The following is an 18,344-nucleotide window of genomic DNA, read 5'->3' as shown; positions in this document are numbered from 1 at the left end:
AATTCCTTCGGTCCCCTGCAGTGTAATTTTCGAAGAATGTCAAAATTTCGACCCTTTGATTTTTTGACATAACTAGTTATTATGGCTCTATAAGATAATGTTAACCAAATAAATGGCAATATTATAGCATAATTATCGAATTTTAAAAATTGGACATTTTTTCCATTTTTTGAAAAAATTCCTTTGGTCCACCGCAGTGAATTTTTCGAAAAATGTCAAAATTTAGACCTTTTTTTTTTATTACACAACTACTTACTATGGCTCTATAAGAAGACGTTACTACAATTTATGTGCATAAATGGCAATATTATAGCATAATTATTGAAGTTTTAAAAGTGAAAATTTTTGAAATTTTTTGAAAAAATTCCTTGGGTCCCCCGCAGTGAAATTTTCGAAAAATGGTCAAATTCTGACCATTTTATTTTTTGACATAACTAGTTTTTATGGCTTTATAAGATTATGTTAACACAATATATGTGCATAAATTGCAATATTATAGCATAATCATTGAATTTTAAAAAGTGGAAATTTTTGCCATTTTTCGAAAAAGTTCCTTTGGTCCCCCGCAGTGAATTTTTCGAAAAATGTCAAAATTTAGACCTTTTTATTTTTTTACACAACTAGTTACTTTGGCTCTATAAGATAATGTTACTACAATTTATGTGCATAAATAACAATATTATAGCATAATTATTGAAGTTTAAAAAGTGGAATTTTTGACATTTTTGGAAAAAATTCCTTCTGTCCCCCGCAGTGAAATTTTCGAAAAATTGTCAAATTCTGACCCTTTTATTTTTTGACATAACTAGTTTTTATGGCTTCATAAGATTATGTTAACACAATATATGTGTATAAATTGCAATATTATAGCATAATTATTGAATTTTAAAAAGTGGAAATTTTTGCCATTTTTTGAAAAAATTCCTTTGGTCCCTCGCAGTGAATTTTTCGGAAAAATGTCAACATTTAGGCCTTTTTATTTTTTTACAAAACTGGTTACTATGGCTCTATAAGATGATGTTAACACTATATATGTGCATCAATCGCAATATTATAGCATAATTATTGAAAGTTAAAAATTGGAAATTTTTGCCATTTTTCTAAAAAAAATTCTTTGGTCCCCAGCAGTGTAATTTTCAAAAAATGGTCAAATTTCGACCATTTTATTTTTTAACATAACTAGTTACTCTGGCTCTATAAGATGATATTAACACAATATATGTGCATAAATGGTAATATTATAGTATAATTATCGAATTTTAAAAAGCTGAAATTTTGGACATTTTTCGAAAAAATTCCTTCGGTCTCCTGCAGTGTAATTTTCGAAAAATGTCAAAATTTCGACCCTTTTATTTTTTGACATAACTAGTTTTTATGGCTTCATAAGATTATGTTAACACAATATATGTGCATAAATTGCAATATTATAGCATAATTATTGAATTTTAAAAATTGGACATTTTTGCCATTTTTCGAAAAAAATCCTTATGTCCCTCGCAGTGAATTTTTCGAAAAATTTCAAAATTTAGACATTTTTATTTTTTTACACAACTAGTAACTATTGCTCTATAAGATGATGTTACTAAAATTTATGTGCATAAATGGCAATATTATAGTATAATTATTGATGTTTAAAAAGTGGAAATTTTTGACATTTTTTGAAAAAATTCCTTCGGTCCCCCGCAGTCAAATTTTCAAAAAATTGTCAAATTCTAACCCTTTTATTTTTTGACATAAATAGTTTTTATGGCTTCATAAGATTATGTTAACACAATATATGTGAATAAATTGCAAAATTATAGCATAATTATTGAATTTTAAAAAGTGGAAATTTTTGCCATTTTTCGAAAAAATTCCTTTGGTCCCCCGCAGTGAATTTTTCGAAAAATGTCAAAATTTAGACCTTTTTATTTTTTTACACAACTAGTTACTATGACTCTATGAGATGATGTTACTACAATTTATGTGCATAAATGGCAATATTATAGCATAATTATTGAAGTTTAAAAAGTGGAAATTTTTGACATTTTTAAAAGAAATTCCTTCGGTCCCCCGCAGTGAAATTTTCGAAAAATGGTCAAATTCTGACCCTTTTATTTTTTGACATAACTAGTTTTTATGGCTCCATAAGAGAATGTTAACACAATATATGTGCATAAATTGCAATATTATAGCATAATTATTGAATTTTAAAAAGTGGAAATTTTTGCCATTTTTCTAAAAAATTCCTTTGGTCCCCCGCAGTGAATTTTTCGAAAAATGTCAAAATTTAGACCTTTTTATTTTTTTACACAACTAGGTATTATGGGTTTATAAGATTATGTTAACACAATATATGTGCATAAATTGCAATATTATAGCATAATTATTGAATTTTAAAAAGTGGAAATTTTTGACATTTTTTGAAAAAATTTCATTGGTCCCCCGCAGTGAATTTTTCGAAAAATGTCAAAATTTAGACCTTTTTATTTTTTTACACAACTAGTTACTATGACTCTATGAGATGATGTTACTACAATTTATGTGCATAAATGGCAATATTATAGCATAATTATTGAAGTTTAAAAAGTGGAAATTTTTGACATTTAAAAAAAAAATTCCTTCGGTCCCCCGCAGTGAAATTTTCGAAAAATGGTCAAATTCTGACCCTTTTATTTTTTGACATAACTAGTTTTTATGGCTCCTTAAGAGAATGTCAACACAATATATGTGCATAAATTGCAATATTATAGCTTAATTATTGAATTTTAAAAAGTGGACATTTTTGTAATATTTCTACAAAATTTCTTTGGTCCCCCGCCGAAAAATTTTCGTAAAATGGCCAAATTTCGACCCTTTTATTTTTTGACATAACTAGTTACTATGGCTCTATAAGATGATGTTAACACTATATATGTGCATCATTCGCAATATTATAGCATAATTATCGAAAGTTAAAAAGTGGAAATTTTTGCCATTTTTCTAAAAAAATTCTTTGGTTCCTCGCAGTGTAATTTTCAAAAAATGGTCAAATTTCGACCATTTTATTTTTTAACATAACTAGTTACTCTGGCTCTATAATATGATATTAACCCAATATATGTGCATAAATGGTAATATTATACCATAATTATCGAATTTTAAAAAGGGGAAATTTTGGACATTTTTCGAAAAAATTCTTTCTGTCCCCTGCAGTGTAATTTTCGAAAAATGTCAAAATTTCGACCCTTTTATTTTTTGACATAACTAGTTACTCTGGCTCTATAATATGATATTAACACAATATATGTGCATAAATGGTAATATTATACCATAATTATCGAATTTTAAAAAGGGGAAATTTTGGACATTTTTCGAAAAAATTCATTCGGTCCCCTGCAGTGTAATTTTCGAAAAATGTCAAAATGTTGACCCTTTTATTTTTTGATATAACTAGTTTTTATGGCTTCATAAGATTATGTTAACACAATATATGTACATAAATTGCAATATTATAGCATAATTATTGAAGTTTAAAAGGTGGAAATTTTTGACATTTTTTGAAAAAATTCCTTTGGTCCCCCGCAGTGAATTTTTCGAAAAATGTCAAAATTTAGACCTTTTTCTTTTTTTACACAACTAGTTACTCTGGCTCTATAAGATGATATTAACACAATATATGTGCATAAATGGTAATATTATAGTATAATTATCGAATTTTAAAAAGCTGAAATTTTGGACATTTTTCGAAAAAATTCCTTCGGTCCCCTGCAGTGTAATTTTCGAAAAATGTCAAAATTTCGACCCTTTTATTTTTTGACATAACTAGTTACTCTGGCTCTATAATATGATAGTAACACAATATATGTTTATAAATGGTAATATTATACCATAATTATCGAATTTTAAAAAGGGGAAATTTTGGACATTTTTCGAAAAAATTCCTTCGGTCTCCTGCAGTGTAATTTTCGAAAAATGTCAAAATTTAGACCTTTTTATTTTTTTACACAACTAGTTACTATGGCTCTATAAGATGATGTTACCACAATATATAAGCATAAATGGCAATATTATAGCATAATTATTGAAGTTTAAAAAGTGGAAATTTTTGACATTTTTTGAAAAAATTCCTTTGGTCCCCCGCAGTGAATTTTTCGAAAAATGTCAAAATTTAGACCTTTTTCTTTTTTTACACAACTAGTTACTCTGGCTCTATAAGATGATATTAACACAATATATGTGCATAAATGGTAATATTATAGTATAATTATCGAGTTTTAAAAAGCTGAAATTTTGGACATTTTTCGAAAAAATTCCTTCGGTCTCCTGCAGTGTAATTTTCGAAAAATGTCAAAATTTCGACCTTTTTATTTTTTTACACAACTAGTTACTATGGCTCTATAAGATGATGTTACCACAATATATAAGCATAAATGGCAATATTATAGCATAATTATTGAAAATTACACTGCGCGGGACCGAAGGAATTTTTTCGAAAAATATCAAAAATGTCCACTTTTTTAAATTTCGATAATTATGCTATAATATTGCCATTTATGCACATATATACTGTTAAAATCATCTTATAGAGCCGTAGTAACTAGTTATGTCAAAAAATAAAATGGTCAAAACTTGACCATTTTTTTGAAAATTACACTGCGGGTGGCTAAAGAAATTTTGTAGAAAAATTGCAAAAATGTCCACTTTTTAAAATTCAATAATTATGCTATAATATTGCAATTTATGCACATATGTGACCCGATCTGGCAAAACTCTACATTTGTGGGAAATTTTAATTTTGTATTTTTTTTATATATATTTGAATCATAAGCTTTGTAGTGGTTTTTATTTCATAAAAATTGAGTAAATATTTAAAAAGTTATTACATTTTAAAAACTTACAAATCATTCAATTAGTTTACGAGAAAATCGCGTTTGAAGTTTGCAATGAAATTCTTTTTGATACGCGCTGAAAACTCACTCCGTTGCAACGCGGTATTTTTGTCTAAGGCACAATGACGTCATACCAGGAAGTGTGTGCGGTATAATAGCAGCGTGCACATCATAGTCAATTTGACCGATTTCAGACGCCGTTTTAACCTATTTAGTCACTCGAATTAACTGTTTTGCAATATTGAAAAGCAGCATTATAACGTCAAGCTTATTTTAACTGGTTTCGGAGGTGTTTACGATATTAACAGCGAAAAACCAAGCAGGCCTAGGCCTAGCTAGGCCTATTCAGATTTTCGCCGTCATCGCCTGTAAGACCTACTGTCACTGATGCCATGGGTGTTCATCTGTTCATCAGGCCGTGTATGGCAGCGGTGCATCGACATTGGGGCTGGCGTTAGTAGTCAACTAGCCTAGACAAGTTTGGCGCCTTGCAGAGTCACAGCTTGCTAGCTACTAAAACATTGTATTGACGATTTAATACATTTGTTTTTTTTTTATAACGTGGAAGATTCGCTGTAATGTTTGGACTTGAATCCAATGAGTTTAAAAAACATTTAAGATGAAAGGACTGGACAATAAATTAAATAAATAATTAAGAGTCGATTGGATATATAAAATGTATAAAGAAAACTATTTATTGACAATAAAGCTAGGCCCAGTAATAGTAGGCCTACAACCATAATAAAATTAAGACCTAGCCCAAAAAATTATAGAAAATACAATTGAATTTATGACGTGAATTGTTTTTGACTTTTACTATGGAATAAACAAATACAGGCTACAGCTATTGCAGAACACGCCGAACACTTTACTTTGAATATTAAAATTGTTTTTATTCCAATTTACGACATGCTGTGTGTAAAATGAAAATAACTTTTTATTTATTTATTTCTTTAAACTCCGCCCTAAAACTTCCATATTTGGAATGTCAAATGGATGAGCTTTATTTTGATGTGTGACCTTTCAACATTGTGCAGCGAACTGGCGATCAAAATGTCGTCAAACTCGGCAACTTTCAACTGAATTTACGCAAAATTTTAGCGTAGATCGATAAATTGTTAGGCTTGAGGAAAATAAATATTTTTAAAACACTCTTTTATCATAATTTTAATTAAATTTCGGGAGTTTAAATCAGGTAGACGTATTCTTAAATACTGAAATATTTCGAAAATGCAAAAACATGTAATCTGCCAGGGTTTTGGACGTATTTTGACTGATTACGTGAATTTTGAATTGCCGACAAAGAGAGGGTTTTGCGAGATCGGGTCACATATATTGTGTTAACATCATCTTATGGAGCCATAAAAACTAGTTATGTAAAAAAATAAATGGGTCAGAATTTAATCATTTTTCGAAAATTTCACTGCGGGGGACCAAAGAAATTTTTCGAAAAATGGCAATTTATATATTATGTTAACATAATCTTATGAAGCCATAAAAACTAGTTATGTCAAAAAAAAAAGGGTCAGAATTTGACCATTTTTCGAAAATTTTACTGCGGGGGGACTGAAGGAATTTTTTCAAAAAATGTCAAAAATTTCCACCTTTTAAACTTCAATAATTATGCTATAATATTGCAATTTATGCACATATATTGTGTTAACATAATCTTATGAAGCCATAAAAACTAGTTATGTCAAAAAATAAAAGGGTCGAAATTTTGACATTTTTCGAAAATTACACTGCGGGAGACCAAAGTTTTTTTTTAGAAAAATTGCAAAAATTTCCACTTTTTAAAATTCAATAATTATGCTATAATATTGCGAATGATGCACATATATAGTGTTAACATCATCTTATAGAGCCATAGTAACTAGTTACTTCAAAAAATTTCCACTTTTTATTATACTATAATATTGCCATTTATGCACATAAATTTTAGTAACATCATCTTATAGAGCATTAGTTACTACTTGTGTAAAAAAATAAAAAGGTCTAAATTTTGACATTTTTCGAAAAATTCACTGCGGGGGACCAAAGAAATTTTTTTTAAAAATGGCAAAGATTTCCACTTTTTAAAATTCAATAATTATGCTATAATATTGCAATTTATGCACATATATTGTATTAACATAATCTTATGAAGCCATAAATGCTTTTTTGAAATTTAAAAAAAAAATTTTTTTCGGTCCCCCGCAGTGAAATTTTCGAAAAATGATTAAATTCTGACCCATTTATTTTTTTACATAATTAATTTTTATGGCTCCATAAGATGAAGTTAACACAATATATGTGCATAAATTGCAATATTATAGCATAATTATTGAATTTTAAAAAGTCGACATTTTTGACATTTTTCTACAAAATTTCTTTGGTCCCCCGCAGTGTAATTTTCAAAAAATGGTCAAATTTCGAACCTTTTATTTTTTGACAGAACTAGTTACTACAGCTCTATAAGATGATGTTAACACAATATATGTGCATAAATGGCAATATTATAGCATAATTATCGAAATTTAAAAAGTTGAAATTTTCGAAAAATAGCAAAATTTAGACCTTTTTATTTTTTTACACAACTAATTACTATGGCTCTATAAGATGATGTTACCACAATATATGTGAATAAATGGCAATATTATAGCATAATTATTGTAGTTTAAAAATTGGAAATTTTTGACATTTAAAAAAAAATTTCTTCGGTCCCACGCAGTGAAATTTTCGAAAAATGATTAAATTCTGACCCATTTATTTTTTGACATAATTAGTTTTTATGGCTCCATAAGATGATGTTAACACAATATATGTGCATAAATTGCAATATTATAGCATAATTATTGAATTTTAAAAAGTCGACATTTTTGACATTTTTCTACAAAATTTCTTTGGTCCCCCGCAGTGTAATTTTCAAAAAATGGTCAAATTTCGACCCTTTTATTTTTTGACATAACTAGTTACTACAGCTCTATAAGATGATGTTAACACAATATATGTGCATAAATGGCAATATTATAGCATAATTATCGAAATTTAAAAAGTTGAAATTTTTGAAATTTTTCGAAAAAATTCCTTCGGTCCCCCGCTGTGTAATTTTCGAAAAACGGCCAATTTTTGACCCATTTGCTTTTTGACATAACTTGTTATTATGACTCTATAAGATGATGTTAACACAATATATGTACATAAATGACAATATTATAGCATTATTATTGAAGATTAAAAAGTTTCAATTTTGAACAATTTTCGCAAAATTTCCTTCAGTCCCCACGCAGTGAAATTTTCGAAAATTTGCCAAATTTTGACCCTTTTATATTTTGACATAACTAGTTATTATGGCTCTATAAGATGATGTTAACCAACGAAATGTGAATAAATGACAATATTATAGCATAATTATCGAATTTTAAAAAGTGGACATTTTTGCCATTTTTCGAAAAAATTCCTTTGGTCCCCCGCAGTGAAATTTTAGAAAAATAGCAAAATTTAGACCTTTTTATTTTTTTTACACAACTAGTTACTATGGCTCTATAAGATGATGTTACCACAATATATGTGCATAAATGGCAATATTATAGCACAATTATTAAAGTTTAAAAAGTGGAAATTTTTGACATTTTTCGAAAAAATTCCTTCGGTCCCCTGCAGTTTAATTTTCGAAAAATGGCCAAATTTCGACCCTTTTATTTTTTGACATAACTAGTTATTATGGCTCTATAAGATAATGTTAACCAAATAAATGTGAATAAATGACAATATTATATTATAATTATCGAATTTTAAAAAGTGGACATTTTTGCCATTTTTCGAACAAATTCCTTTGGTCCCCCGCAGTGAAATTTTAGAAAAATAGCAAAATTTAGACCTTTTTATTTTTTTACACAACTAGTTACTATGGCTCTATAAGATGATGTTACAACAATATATGTGCATAAATGGCAATATTATAGCATTATTATTGAAGTATAAAAAGTGGAAATTTTTGACATTATTTTAAAAAATTCCTTCTGTCCCCCGCAGTGAAATTTTCGAAAAATGATCAAATTCTGACCCATTTATTTTTTGACATAATTAGTTTTTATGGCTCCATAAGATGATGTTAATACAATATATGTGCATAAATTGCAATATTATAGCATAATTATTGAATTTTAAAAAGTCGACATTTTTGCAATTTTTCTACAAAATTTCTTTGGTTCCTCGCAGTGTAATTTTCAAAAAATGGTCAAATTTCGACCCTTTCATTTTTTGACATAACTAGTTACTACAGCTCTATAAGATGATGTTAACACAATATATGTGCATAAATGGCAATATTATAGCATAATAATCGAAATTTAAAAAGTGAACATTTTTGACACTTTTCGAAAAAATTCTTTCGGTCCCCCGCAGTGTAATTTTCGAAAAATGGCCAAATTTCGACCCTTTTATTTTTTGACATAACTAGTTATTATGGCTCTATAAGATGACGTTAACAAAATGTATGTGCATAAATGACAATATTATAGCATTATTTTTGAAGTTTAAAAAGTTTAAATTTTGAACATTTTTCGCAAAAATTCCTTCAGTCCCCCCGCAGTAAAATTTTCGAAAATTTGCCAAATTTCGACCCTTTTATTTTTTGATATAACTAGTTATTATGGCTCTATAAGATGATGTTAACCAAATAAATGTGAATAAATGACAATATTATAGCATAATTATCGAATTTGAAAAAGTGGACATTTTTGCCATTTTTTGAAAAAATTCTTTTGGTCCCCCGCAGTGAAATTTTCGAAAAATAGCAAAATTTAGACCTTTTTATTTTTTTACACAACTAGTTACTATGGCTCTATAAGATGATGTTACCACAATATATGTACATAAATGGCAATATTATAGCATAATTATTGAAGTTTAAAAAGTGGAAATTTTTGACATTTAAAAAAAAATTTTCTTCGGTCCCCCGCAGTGAAATTTTAGAAAATGATCAAATTCTGACCCATTTATTTTTTGACATAACTAGTTACTACAGCTCTATAAGATGATGTTAACAGTATATATGTGCATAAATGGCAATATTATAGCATAATTATCGAAATTAAAAAAGTGGAAATTTTTGACATTTTTCGAAAAAATTCCTTTGGTCCCCCGCAGTGTAATTTTCGAAAAATTGCCAAATTTTGACCCTTTTATTTTTTGACATAACTAGTTATTATGGCTCTATAAGATGATGTTAACAAAATATATGTGCATAAATGACAATATTATAGCATAATTATTGAAGTTTAAAAAGGGAAATTTTGAACATTTTTCGAAAAAATTCCTTAGTGATATTTTCGAAAATTTGCCAAATTTCGACTATTTTATTTTTTGACATAACTAGTTATTATGGCTCTATAAGATGATGTTAACCAAATAAATGTGCATAAATGACAATATTATAGCATAATTATCGAATTTTAAAAAGTGGTCATTTTTGCCATTTTTCGAAAAAAATCCCTTTGGTCCCCCGCAGTGAAATTTTCGAAAAACAGCAAAATTTAGACCTTTTTATTTTTTTACACAACTAGTTACTATGGCTCTATAAGATGATGTTACCACAATATATGTGCATAAATGGCAATATTACAGCATAATTATTGAAGTTTAAAAAGTGGAAATTTTTGATATTTTAAAAAAAAATTTCTTCGGTCCCCCGCAGTGAAATTTTCGAAAAATGATTAAATTCTGACCCATTTATCTTTTGACATAATTAGTTTTTATGGCTCCATAAGATGATGTTAACACAATATATGTGCATAAATTGCAATATTATAGCATAATTATTGAATTTTAAAAAGTCGAAATTTTTGACATTTTTCTACAAAATTTCTTTGGTCCCCCGCAGTGTAATTTTCAAAAAATGGTCAAATTTCGAACCTTATATTTTTTGACATAACTAGTTACTACAGCTCTATAAGACGATGTTAACACAATATATGTGCATAAATGGCAATATTATAGCATAATTATCGAAATTTAAAAAGTTGAAATTTTCGAAAAATAGCAAAATTTAGACCTTTTTATTTTTTTACACAACTAGTTACTATGGCTCTATAAGATGATGTTACCACAAAATATGTGAATAAATGGCAATATTATAGCATAATTATTGAAGTTTAAAAAGTGGAAATTTTTGACATTTTTTAAAAAAATTTCTTCGGTCCCCCGCAGTGAAATTTTCGAAAAATGATTAAATTCTGACCCATTTATTTTTTGACATAATTAGTTTTTATGGCTCCATAAGATGATGTTAACACAATATATGTGCATAGATTGCAATATTATAGCATAATTATTGAATTTTAAAAAGTCGACATTTTTGACATTTTTCTACAAAATTTCTTTGGTCCCCCGCTGTGTAATTTTCAAAAAATGGTCAAATTTCGACCCTTTTATTTTTTGACATAACTAGTTACTACAGCTCTATAAGATGATGTTAACACAATATATGTGCATAAATGGCAATATTATAGCATAATTATCGAAATTTAAAAAGTTGAAATTTTTGACATTTTTCGAAAAAATTCCTTCGGTCCCCCGCTGTGTAATTTTCGAAAAACGGCCAAATTTTGACCCTTTTGCTTTTTGACATAACTTGTTATTATGACTCTATAAGATTATGTTAACAAAATATATGTGCATAAATGACAATATTATAGCATTATTATTGAAGTTTAAAAAGTTTAAATTTTGAACATTTTTCGCAAAAATTCCTTCAGTCCCCCCGCAGTAAAATTTGCCAAATTTCGACCCTTTTATTTTTTGATATAACTAGTTATTATGGCTCTATAAGATGATGTTAACCAAATAAATGTGAATAAATGACAATATTATAGCATAATTATCGAATTTTAAAAAGTGGACATTTTTGCCATTTTTTGAAAAAATTCTTTTGGTCCCCCGCAGTGAAATTTTCGAAAAATAGCAAAATTTAGACCTTTTTATTTTTTTACACAACTAGTTACTATGGCTCTATAAGATGATGTTACCACAATATATGTGCATAAATGGCAATATTATAGCATAATTATTGAAGTTTAAAAAGTGGAAATTTTTGACATTTAAAAAAAATTTTCTTCGGTCCCCCACAGTGAAATTTTAGAAAATGATCAAATTCTGACCCATTTATTTTTTGACATAACTAGTTACTACAGCTCTATAAGATGGTGTTAACAGTATATATGTGCATAAATGGCAATATTATAGCATAATTATCGAAATTAAAAAAGTGGAAATTTTTGACATTTTTCGAAAAAATTCCTTTGGTCCCCCGCAGTGTAATTTTCGAAAATTTGCCAAATTTTGACCCTTTTATATTTTGACATAACTAGTTATTATGGCTCTATAAGATGATGTTAACCAACGAAATGTGAATAAATGACAATATTATAGCATAATTATCGAATTTTAAAAAGTGGACATTTTTGCCATTTTTCGAAAAAATTCCTTTGGTCCCCCGCAGTGAAATTTTAGAAAAATAGCAAAATTTAGACCTTTTTATTTTTTTTACACAACTAGTTACTATGGCTCTATAAGATGATGTTACCACAATATATGTGCATACATGGTAATATTATAGCACAATTATTAAAGTTTAAAAAGTGGAAATTTTTGACATTTTTCGAAAAAATTCCTTCGGTCCCTTGCAGTGTAATTTTCGAAAAATGCCCAAATTTCGACTAGTTATTATGGCTCCATAAGATGATGTTAATACAATATATGTGCATAAATTGCAATATTATAACATAATTATTGAATTTTAAAAAGTCGACATTTTTGCAATTTTTCTACAAAATTTCTTTGGTTCCTCGCAGTGTAATTTTCAAAAAATGGTCAAATTTCGACCCTTTCATTTTTTGACATAACTAGTTACTACAGCTCTATAAGATGATGTTAACACAATATATGTGCATAAATGGCAATATTATAGCATAATAATCGAAATTTAAAAAGTGAAAATTGTTGACACTTTTCGAAAAAATTCTTTCGGTCCCCCGCAGTGTAATTTTCGAAAAATGGCCAAATTTCGACCCTTTTATTTTTTGACATAACTAGTTATTATGGCTCTATAAGATGACGTTAACAAAATGTATGTGCATAAATGACAATATTATAGCATTATTATTGAAGTTTAAAAAGTTTAAATTTTGAACATTTTTCGCAAAAATTCCTTCAGTCCCCCCCGCAGTAAAATTTTCGAAAATTTGCCAAATTTCGACTCTTTTATTTTTTGATATAACTAGTTATTATGGCTCTATAAGATGATGTTAACCAAATAAATGTGAATAAATGACAATATTATAGCATAATTATCGAATTTTAAAAAGTGGTCATTTTTGCCATTTTTTGAAAAAATTCTTTTGGTCCCCCGCAGTGAAATTTTCGAAAAATAGAAAAATTTAGACCTTTTTATTTTTTTACACAACTAGTTACTATGGCTCTATAAGATGATGTTATCACAATATATGTGCATAAATGGCAATATTATAGCATAATTATTGAAGTTTAAAAAGTGGAAATTTTTGACATTTAAAAAAAAATTTTCTTCGGTCCCCCGCAGTGAAATTTTAGAAAATGATCAAATTCTGACCCATTTATTTTTTGACATAACTAGTTACTACAGCTCTATAAGATGATGTTAACAGTTATTATATGTGCATAAATGGCAATATTATAGCATAATTATCGAAATTAAAAAAGTGGAAATTTTTGACATTTTTCGAAAAAATTCCTTTGGTCCCCCGCAGTGTAATTTTCGAAAAATTGCCAAATTTTGACCCTTTTATTTTTTGACATAACTAGTTATTATGGCTCTATAAGATGATGTTAACAGAATATATGTGCATAAATGACAATATTATAGCATAATTATTGAAGTTTAAAAAGGGAAATTTTGAACATTTTTCGAAAAAATTCCTTAGTGATATTTTCGAAAATTTGCCAAATTTCGACTCTTTTATTTTTTGACATAACTAGTTATTATGGCTCTATAAGATGATGTTAACCAAATAAATGTGCATAAATGACAATATTATAGCATAATTATCGAATTTTAAAAATTGGTCATTTTTGCCATTTTTCGAAAAAATTCTTTTGGTCCCCCGCAGTGAAATTTTCGAAAAACAGCAAAATTTAGACCTTTTTATTTTTTTACACAACTAGTTACTATGGCTCTATAAGATGATGTTACCACAATATATGTGCATAAATGGCAATATTATAGCATAATTATTGAAGTTTAAAAAGTTTAAATTGTGAACATTTTTCGCAAAAATTCCTTCAGTCCCCCCGCAGTAAAATTTTCGAAAATTTGCCAAATTTCGACCCTTTTATTTTTTGATATAACTAGTTATTATGGCTCTATAAGATGATGTTAACCAAATAAATGTGAATAAATGACAATATTATAGCATAATTATCGAAATTTAAAAAGTTGAAATTTTCGAAAAATAGCAAAATTTAGACCTTTTATTTTTTTGCACAACTAGTTACTATGGCTCTATAAGATGATGTTACCACAAAATATGTGAATAAATGGCAATATTATAGCATAATTATTGAAGTTTAAAAATTGGAAATTTTTGACATTTAAAAAAAAAATTTCTTCGGTCCCCCGCAGTGAAATTTTCGAAAAATGATTAAATTCTGACCCATTTATTTTTTGACATAATTAGTTTTTATTGCTCCATAAGATTTTAAAAAGTGGACATTTTTGCCATTTTTTGAAAAAATTCTTTTGGTCCCCCGCAGTGAAATTTTCGAAAAATAGCAAAATTTAGACCTTTTTATTTTTTTACACAACTAGTTATTATGGCTCTATAAGATGATGTTACCACAATATATGTGCATAAATGGCAATATTATAGCATAATTATTGAAGTTTAAAAAGTGGAAATTTTTGACATTTAAAAAAAAATTTTCTTCGGTCCCCCGCAGTGAAATTTTAGAAAATGATCAAATTCTGACCCATTTATTTTTTGACATAACTAGTTACTACAGCTCTATAAGATGATGTTAACAGTATATATGTGCATAAATGGCAATATTATAGCATAATTATCGAAATTAAAAAAGTGGAAATTTTTGACATTTTTCGAAAAAATTCCTTTGGTCCCCCGTAGTGTAATTTTTGAAAAATTGCCAAATTTTGACCCTTTTTATTTTTTTACACAACTAGTTACTATGGCGATATAAGATGATGTTACCACAATATATGTGCATAAATGGCAATATTATAGCATAATTATTGAAGTTTAAAAAGTGAAATTTTTTGACATTTAAAAAAAAATTTTCTTCGGTCCCCCGCAGTGAAATTTTACAAAATGATCAAATTCTGACCCATTTATTTTTTGACATAACTAGTTACTACGGCTCTATAAGATGATGTTAACAGTATATATGTGCATAAATGGCAATATTATAGCATAATTATCGAAATTAAAAAAGTGGAAATTTTTGACATTTTTCGAAAAAATTCCTTTGGTCCCCCGCAGTAAAATTTTCGTAAAATTGCCAAATTTCGACCCTTTTATTTTTTGTAATAACTAGTTAATATGGCTCTATAAGATGATGTTACCACAATATATGTGCATAAATGGCAATATTATAGCATAATTCTTGAAGTTTAAAAAGTGGAAATTTTGGACATTTTTTGAACAATTCCTAGGGTTTCCTGCCTTGAAATTTTCGAAAAATTGAACAAATGTCGACCCATTTATTTTTTAACATAACTAGTTACTCTGGTTCTATAAGATGATATTTACACGTTACGACAATATATGTGCATAAATGACAATATTATAGAATAATTATTGAAGTTTAAAAAGTGGAAATTTTGGACGTTTTTCGAAAAAATTCCTTCGGTCCCACCGGCAGTGAAATTTTCTAAAAATTGCCAAATTTCGACCCTTTGTTTTTTTGACATAACTAGTTTTTATGGCTCTATAAGATGATATTAACCAAATAAATATGCATCAATGAAAAAATTATAGCATAATTATGGAATTTTTAAAAGTGGAAATTTTTGACATTTTTTGAAAAAATTCCTTCGGTCCCCCGCAGTGAAATTTTCGAAAAATGGTCAAATTCTGACCCTTTTATTTTATAACATAACTAGTTTTTATGGCTTCATAAGATTATGTTAACACAATATATGTGCATGAATTGCAATATTATAGCATAATTATTGAAATTTAAAAAGTGGAAATTTTTGACATTTTTTGAAAAAATTCCTTTTTTCCCCCACAGTGAAATTTTCGAAAAATGTCAAAATTTAGACCTTTTTATTTTTTTACACAACTAGTTACTACTATGGCTCTATAAGATGATGTTACTACAATTTATGTGCATAAATGGCAATATTATAGCATAATTATTGAAGTTTAAAAAGTGGAAATTTTTGACATTTAAAAAAAAATTTTCATCGGTCCCCCGCAGTGAAATTTTACAAAATGATCAAATTCTGACCCATTTATTTTTTGACATAACTAGTTACTACGGGTCTATAAGATGATGTTAACAGTATATATGTGCATAAATGGCAATATTATAGCATAATTATCGAAATTAAAAAAGTGGAAATTTTTGACATTTTTCGAAAAAATTCCTTTGGTCCCCCGCAGTAAAATTTTCGTAAAATGGCCAAATTTCGACCCTTTTATTTTTTGTAATAACTAGTTACAATGGCTCTATAAGATGATGTTACCACAATATATGTGCATAAATTGCAATATTATAGCATAATTCTTGAAGTTTAAAAAGTGGAAATCTTGGAAATTTTTTGAACAATTCCTAGGGTCTCCTGCCGTGAAATTTTCGAAAAATAGAACAAATGTCGACCCATTTATTTTTTAACATAACTAGTTACTCTGGTTCTATAAGATGATATTTACACGTTACGACAATATATGTGCATAAATGACAATATTATAGAATAATTATTGAAGTTTAAAAAGTGGAAATTTTGGACGTTTTCCGAAAAAAATTCCTTCGGTTCCACCGGCAGTGAAATTTTCTAAAAATTGCCAAATTTCGACCCCTTTATTTTTTGACATAACTAGTTTTTATGGCTCTATAAGATGATATTAACCAAATAAATATGCATAAATGACAAAATTATAGCATAATTATGGAATTTTTAAAAGTGGACATTTTTGACATTTTTTGAAAAAATTCCTTTGGTCCCCCGCAGTGAAATTTTCGAAAAATAGAACAAATGTCGACCCATTTATTTTTTAACATAACTAGTTACTCTGGTTCTATAAGATGATATTTACACGTTACGACAATATATGTGCATAAATGACAATATTATAGAATAATTATTGAAGTTTAAAAAGTGGAAATTTTGGACGTTTTTCGAAAAAATTCCTTCGGTCTATAAGATGATGTTAACAGTATATATGTGCATAAATGGCAATATTATAGCATAATTATCGAAATTAAAAAAGTGGAAATTTTTGTGAAATTTTCTAAAAATTGCCAAATTTCGACCCTTTTATTTTTTGACATGACTAGTTTTTATGGCTCTATAAGATGATATTAACCAAATAAATATGCATAAATGACAAAATTATAGCATAATTATGGAATTTTTAAAAGTGGAAATTTTTGACATTTTTTGAAAAAATTACTTTGGTCCCCCGCAGTGAAATTTTCGAAAAATGGTCAAATTCTGACCCTTTTATTTTTTGACATAACTAGTTTTTATGGCTTCATAAGATTATGTTAACACAATTTATGTGCATAAATGGCAATATTATAGCATAATTATTGAAGTTTAAAAAGTGAAATTTTTTGACATTTTAAAAAAAAATTTCTTCGGTCCCCCGCAGTTCAATTTTCGAAAAATGGCCAATTTTCGACCCTTTTATTTTTTAACATAACTAGTTATTATGGCTCTATAAGATGATGTTAACCAAATAAATGTGAATAAATGACAATATTATAGCATAATTATCGAATTTTAAAAAGTGGACATTTTTGCCATTTTTAGAAAAAATTCCTTTGGTCCCCCGCAGTGAAATTTTCGAAAAATAGCAAAATTTAGACCTTTTTATTTTTTTACACAACTAGTTACTATGGCTCTATAAGATGATGTTACCACAATATATGTGCATAAATGGCAATATTATAGCATAATTATTGAAGTTTAAAAAGTGGAAATTTTTGACATTTAAAAAAAAATTTTCTTCGGTCCCCCGCAGAGAAATTTTAGAAAATGATCAAATTCTGACCCATTTATTTTTTGACATAACTAGTTACTACGGCTCTATAAGATGATGTTAACAGTATATATGTGCATAAATGGCAATATTATAGCATAATTATCGAAATTAAAAAAGTGGAAATTTTTGACATTTTTCGAAAAAATTCCTTTTGTCCCCCGCAGTAAAATTTTCATAAAATGGCCAAATTTCGACCATCTTATTTTTTGTAATAACTAGTTACTATGGCTCTATAAGATGATGTTACCAC

This window comes from Antedon bifida, chromosome 11 (genome assembly GCF_963402885.1).
Source record: "Antedon bifida chromosome 11, ecAntBifi1.1, whole genome shotgun sequence".
NCBI classification, from domain to species: Eukaryota; Metazoa; Echinodermata; class Crinoidea; order Comatulida; family Antedonidae; genus Antedon; species Antedon bifida.
The sequence above is the reverse complement of the archived record's forward strand: the minus strand, read 5'-3'. Positions refer to the sequence as shown.